The sequence below is a fragment of the Camelus ferus genome, chromosome 2 (assembly GCF_009834535.1).
Source record: "Camelus ferus isolate YT-003-E chromosome 2, BCGSAC_Cfer_1.0, whole genome shotgun sequence".
Classification (NCBI taxonomy): domain Eukaryota; kingdom Metazoa; phylum Chordata; class Mammalia; order Artiodactyla; family Camelidae; genus Camelus; species Camelus ferus.
In genome coordinates, this window is record NC_045697.1 from 93,454,093 (window position 1) to 93,461,451 (window position 7,359).

A 7,359-nucleotide genomic window follows, 5' to 3' on the forward strand; every position below is an offset into this window, starting at 1 on the left:
TACCTGACATTGTGGGTGAATAACCCTGTAGTACTCTGGACTCTAGTAAGCCTGTCCGTGTTTGGATCCAGGCTGACCATATCAGTTTTGTGATCTTGCAACTTTGACTTCTCAGTTCTTCATTTTCCTTATCTGTAAAAAAAAACCAAAAAAAACAAAAAAAGAGGATAGTAACAATAATGACTTAACTCCTATAGTAGTCATGTGGAATAAATGAATTAATATTTGTAAAGCAAATAGTGTGTAATATATAATAGAGTCTACACAAATGTTAAATAAAACAAACTTGGTTATGTCGTTCAATAATATAGTTCTTTCTAGGATGTCAATTTAAAGATTTCATCATTAATTTTTTTTTCTGTATGATTAAGATTTAGTTAGTCAATACGTATAATTAAAATAGCACAGCCTTTGATTCATAGAAGGTACTCAATGCATTGTACATGTTATTAATCTTCACATTATTATAAGATAATAACAATTTTATTTGCTGAAAAATCAACAATGCAAGAAACTCTTAAGTTATGAAATGTAGCACAAATGAGCAAAAATACGTTTAAAATAATCATGTCTTCAAAAAGAAAATATACATATAAGGCTTCAGAAGGAAAGAAAAGAAGGAAAGTGTGCATAAAAGGGGTTTATAATATTTTATAATAAATATTGTGCAATAAAAGGATTGTGAAAAAAGTGAAATGAGTTAAATAACTAGAGATCATATACAAAATCATTGTTTTGAATATGGCACAATGGATAAAAGAGATAAAATATTCTTAATAATGGAAATTTTTAGCTGAAGTTTAATTAGGAAAGAATTCTTTGACCAATGAAAAATGAATATCTACCTCTCTTTATCAAAGCATGGGTCAGAGAGTTACATGAAATCATGGAAGGTCCAACTGGTAATATCAGTTTAAGTATAAGGGACAGTAGTTACCTGGGAACAGAAATCACACCTGGACCATTAAGAAGAAAAGAACTACTTTTGAATTAGGTTAATAGGCAATATATTTAAAGATTGTGACACAAAATGATGGGCAGCCAATAACTAATAACTTGTCATGGTAAAAAATTAGGCTGGGATATGTGTTGTAACTGTGTAACACAAGAATATGGCAACTTTATGTCAAAAGACCACACTTTCATGCATAAGTGTCTGGGAAATTAGAGGCCAACATAATGAAGAATTAGATATCTACATGCTAAAAATCTGACAGATATAATAACAATGAATCTAGGTCAGTAGTTATTTATTTAAGGAAAAAAGCAATAGTAACAGCAATATAAAGTCATGGAGAACATAAGGCAAGTTAAGTAATAGCTATTCCCTCAGAAATTTTTTGGAACTTCCATCCATTTTGAGAATAAATGCACTATATAGAAGTCCTGTAGTATATGAAAAGGAGGAACTTTACTAAATTCCAAATTTAAAAACTTTGTGATCTCCAGTGTATACTTTTAATATGCTTGCTAATTTATGGAAATGAAACATCTCTATCACTTAATAAGATTAGTAGATTTTTTGTCCCATATAAATGGGCAGCATAAAAAAATTTTTCGAGAAATACTTCTCTAGGTGTTAAAAATTATCTGGTTGACACTTGTAATTTCATCACCTCTCATACTATTTCAAGTCAAGAAGGAAACAATGGGTGCTACTTACCTGTTCTGGCAGTTTCTTAAAGCTAGTTGGAGTAACCCATCTTTGTAATCTGATGCCTAGCTAAATGACATTGAGTTTCATTATATTCTTATATTTCTAGTACAGGAAGAACATAATTTGTTTTTGATGCAAAATAGAAAGCAAAGAGCTCATTTGAGCATTGTACAGAGAATTAAAAAAAAGAAGGGGCTGACCTGGTGAAAATTACATATTCATGGAATATATTACAGTAAATTGTTCTGTTTCTAAACAAAATCCTGTAATCTTTAAATGGTAAATCTCCTTTGGCTGCAATGAGTTTTTCCTGCATCTGGACTACAATATCACATCTTTACTTTCTTATTAATGATACATGTTCTTCATTTTTCAAAACAAAGCCATTTTGGAAAAAGTATTTGCAAATAAAAATGTAAAACTAGGCAATATTTTCTTCAAATGGTTATTTATACAAATAGGTTGTAATCTGATTTTTTTTTTTTTAATTTAAGAAAGGACCACTGTTGTGTTCTTCATGGTACTTTTAATAACAAAGTAAACTGAATCTTTCAGTTTGGTGTTTCTTTTTACTTCTAGGAGAGAAATGATAATGGCTATACTTTGTATCTTTTCAATGTAATTAAAAGTCATTTAAAATATGATATTGTTAGATATGGATCATAAATATACATTTGTATGCACAAAATAATATGTAATATATATAATAATATTGATATACATATATGCAAATGTAAACATATACACACTGATACATCCTAACACTACTCCAATTAGACCATACATGTGTGTGTGTGTGTGTGTGTGTGTGTGTGTATCACCAGATGATATATATATCAGACTAGACAACCTCTGGATCAGATACGATTTTTGAAGTTGAAATTGTAGGGTCAATACATATATAGTGTTTACACACACACATATAAATACACAAAGATGCAAATATCTGACTCCTGGGTTGGAGGAAGACATCTTATTTACTTAGAGAGTATCTTGCATTGGATTCTGCTGTTGGCCTTAAGTAAAAAGAAAAATAATCAAGTTAATTTATTAAAGAAATCCCTGGAATAATTTTTAAATGTTAATTCCTTCTCAAGATTTTTATTTATTTTTCAATGTTAAGTTGTATTAAAATGACATTAAAGTGCAAATTGCATAGCAAGTAAACTTTGGAAAATACATTTTAAATTACATATTCTTTTAAAAAATATTGTTTCTGAAAACCTCTCTGTCTCATGCAATTATTTATTTAAAATTGTTAAGTCATAAACTTGCTTTCCTCTGTAACTAGCCACCCAGATTAAAAATGTTAGCAATCAGATGAAATTGTAATTTTCTATACTTCAAAATTTTCCAAGTTCTGGTATCATTTAACTGTTTAAACACTTGGTCCTCATATAACTTGCTGAACTTTACTTATCATTTAAATGAAATAAGCATTGAATCTCATCTAGCTAGTATTGATGAAGGTGCAAGTGAATTATCAGATTTAATACTATATTAATTTAATTTAATGTTTCTTTAGGGAGCACAGTTTCATGCTATTTCATGTTATGTTAGAATAAAAAAATGGGATTTTAAACCTTAGGCATTACATTGAAATACATAATTATGAGATTATGGTAATACTTGTACACATTTATCCCTCTATTTGTATCCTAGTAGGCTGAAATATCACAGTATAATTTTCCAGCTCTGCTAATGTAAAATCCCCACAAGTGTCTATAATTATAAATACAAATAATACAAACATTTTTTCAAGATCAATAGAAATATTTGTCTAATTTATTATTCTTAAGACTGTGCCTGAAGTCCTGCTTTCAGTGTTATTCAGTAAACTAGGAAAAATGTATTATTTGAAAATTAGACTCCTGACACCTAAGTCAGACTTCTTTATCTCTGAAACATAGACAATTTATGCAAGTACAACTTACTTTTAAATTCAAATCTAATTCAATCATGTATTTAGGTTCATTTTATCAAAATCCTACTTAGAATATTCACAAAGAGCCAGACTTTCTATTAAAAAATAAAGTTACAAAGATTAATTTCTTATTTGTAAATTCCAGTGGCTTCCTAAGTAAATGTCTTTTAGAGTATGCTTTCTCCCAGTTCCAATTTGTGTTACAAAAATTATTTCTTATTTTTGAATTCTTTATGTATCTGCACTTATATCCCCAACTTATAGAGTAAATTGACTGAGTTAGAAAGTAGACTCTGTTTCCTTCAAAATCTCCATAGTGTTATAAAATATGTCTTGTAAGGTTAGTTAATTCCGTAACATGAAATTCCATTTTCAATTATTTGTATTAATGTATGAAGCAGATGTGAATAACCAGAAATCAATTTGTATTCATCCATAGAGAACATTTGAATTTATATTGGAATGTGGAAGTGTTGAAGATCTGAATTCAGTTAATACAATATAACCACATGAACAAGAATGTGATTAGAAGTTGCTAAGCTGTCAAATATCCTCATCTTTCTCCAATACACAACTACTCCTTGAAATTTCCTCTGGGGAGGAAACACTTTGTTTTCTCAGTTTTTCTTGTAATGTTTCCTTGAAGTGAGGTCTTTAGTTATTTGCAATTTATATTCCCTCTTTGTCTGCAAAGAAAAACTTTTAAACTGCATATATTCAATAGCAAACAGAGGAATTTGAGATGTCTACAAATGAATATTAATTAGAGTTGAAGTCTGAAGCAATTGTAATGGAGAAATAAAACAATGTGCTGTAACAAACCATTTTTATAAAACCCTGGAGTGATAATATCCAGAGTAATAATGAATGAATGGCAAAGTATAAAAAGATTTTCATAAAAGTATGGCTTGCGACTTCAGAAACATGAATGTATATACTATTAATTAACACTATGAGTGCATACATTACTCATTGAACGCGGCAGAAACTCTTCAGATTGCAGTTCTTTCCTTGAACAGAGCCGGGCCTATGCATCAGCAGCAATGTCTCAGGGACCTGCGGCTGGCATTGGTCTTGGCAGCACCTACTCCTGTGTGGGTGTCTTCTAGCACGGGAAAGTAGAGGTACTTGCCGGTGATCAGGGAAACCCAACCGCCCCAAGCTGTGTTGCTTTCACCCATATCGAATGATTGATCGTTTGATGCTGCAAAGAACCAAGTTGCGATGAACCCCACCAGCACCGTTTTTGATGCCAAATGCCTCATTGGACGAAGATTTGATTATGCTGTTGTCCAATCTGATACGAAGCATTGGTCCTTCATGGTGGTGAATGACGCAGGCAGGCCTAAGGTCCAGGTAAAATACAAGGGAGAGACAAAAAGCTTGTATCCAGAGGAGGTGTCATCCGTGGTTTTGACAAAGATGGAGGAAACTGCAGAAGCCTACCTTGGGAAGACTGTTACCAATGCTGATGTCACAGTACCCACTTATTTCAATGACTCTCAGCATCAGGCTACCAAAGATGCTGGAACTATTGCTGGTCTCAAAGTACTTAGAATCATTAATGAGCCAACTGCTGCTGCTATTGCTAATGGCTTAGACGAAAAGGTTGGAGCTGAAAGAAATGTGCTGATCTTTGACTTGGGTGGTGGCACTTTTGATGTGTCAACCCTTACTATTGAGGATGGAATCTTTGATGTCAAATCTACTGCCGGAGATACCCACTTTGGTGGAGAGGACTTTGACAACCGAATCGTCAACCATTTTATTGCAGAGTTCAAGCGAAAGCACAAGAAGGACATCAGCGAGAACAAGAGGGCTGTCCGTCGCCTCTGCACTGCTTGTGAGCGTGCTAAGTGCACTCTCTCTTCCAGCACCCAGGTCAGTATTGAGATTGATTCCCTCTATGAAGGAATCGACTTCTATACCTCTATTACCCGTGCCCGATTTGAAGAATTAAATGCTGACCTGTTCTGTGGCACCCTGGACCCTGTGGAGAAAGCTCCTCGGGATGCAAAACTAGACAAGTCTCAGATCCATGACATTGTCCTGGTGGGAGGCTCAACCCGTATCCCCAGGATTCAGAAACTTCTGCAGGACTTCTTCAATGGGAAAGAACTGAATAAGAGCATCAACCCTGATGAGGCTGTTGCTTATGGTGCAGCTGTCCAGGCAGCCATTTTATCTGGAGACAAATCTGAAAATGTTCAAGACTTGCTGCTATTGGATGTCACTCCTCTTTCCCTTGGAATCAAAACTGCTGGTGGAGTCATGACCATCCTCATCAAGCAGCAATACCACCATTCCCACTAAGCAGACGCAAACCTTCACCACCTACTCCGACAACCAGCCTGGTGTGCTCATTCAGGTTTATGATGGTGAGCAGTGCCATGACCAAGGATAACAACCTACTTGGCAAGGTTGAACTCACAGGCATTCCTCCTGCCCCCTGTGGCGTTCCTCAGATTGAAGTCACTTTTGATATTGATGCCAATGGAATCCTTAATGTGTCTGCTGTGGATAAGAGCACAGGGAAAGAGAACAAGATTACCATCACAAACAACAAGGGCCCTTTGAGCAAGGAAGACATAGAGCACACGGTCCAGGAAGCTGAGAAGTACAAAGCTGAAGATGAGAAGCAGTGGGACAATGTGTCTTCTAAGAATTCACTTGAATCCTATGCTTTCAACATGAAAGCTACTGTTGAAGATGAAAAACTTCAAGGCAAGATCAATGATAAAGACAAACAGAAGACTCTTGATATGTGTAATGAAATAATCAACTGGCTTGATAAGAACCAGACTGCACAGAAGGAGGAATTTGAACATCAACAGAAGGAGCTGGAAAAAGTCTGCAACCTGATCATTACCAAGCTGTACCAGAGTGCAGGAGGCATGCCAGGGGCTTCCCTGGCAGCGGAGCTCCTCCATCTGGTGGTGCCTCCTCTGGGCCCACCACTGAAGAGGTTGATTAAGCCAACCTCATAGGTTTAGCATTGTTCCACATAAAACATTGAAGGACCCAAATTTGTAGCAAATTCCATGGCAGTTTTAAAGTTGAGCTGCTATAGTAAATAACTGGGCATTCTTGATACTTAAATATGGAAAATGTGCGTAGGGAAAGGAAGTAACATTGCACTTTATAAGCACTGTATTTTAAGTGGGAAATGCAATGTCTTAAATAAAACTGTATTTAAAATTGGCACACGCACAAAAAAAGAGTGCATACATTAATTACCAAGAAGAACAGAAAAAAGTGGGAAGAGTAAATACATATTAATTTCTATAATAAAATTACCTAGTAGAATATATTTTAAAAATGTTTCAAAATGTAAATCGAACCTAAAATATCTCGGGGGCAGAAACAGTGTAAACAAAACTAGTTACAGAATCAAAAAAAAAAAAAAAAAAAAAACAGATTCTTAGCAACTTCACTTGGCAAATTAGCCAGGTAGCTTATCCGCCAACTAGCACTGACTCTTATTTATAAAAAGAATAGTATAAAATATATTTGTGAAAATTAAACACGGTATTCATAAAGTATTAGTGTTAGAATATTAGACTACTAATTTTCAAACCATCAGTTTTGAATCATTACCATCTCAATTCCTCTTTGTTGTCTTTACCTTGTTCAAATTTTTCAGTCCATGGAACTTTGTTCTATCTCCTGTTCCCTTATTTCTTCCTTTATTTATTGTCTGTGAAATGTGGTCTTTTGGTCCAAGGCTAATTCCATAAAGATTATTGTGTTTATCCTCTATGCTGTCCTCCTTCAATCC

The 7,359-nt window shown here is 34.2% G+C and overlaps 1 pseudogene; it reads left to right on the forward strand.

Annotated features, from left to right (window-relative positions):
- The first annotated feature begins 4,624 nt into the window (after nucleotides 1–4,624).
- On the forward strand, nucleotides 4,625–6,744 carry LOC102513442 (annotated as a pseudogene).
- The last annotated feature ends 615 nt before the right edge of the window (nucleotides 6,745–7,359 follow it).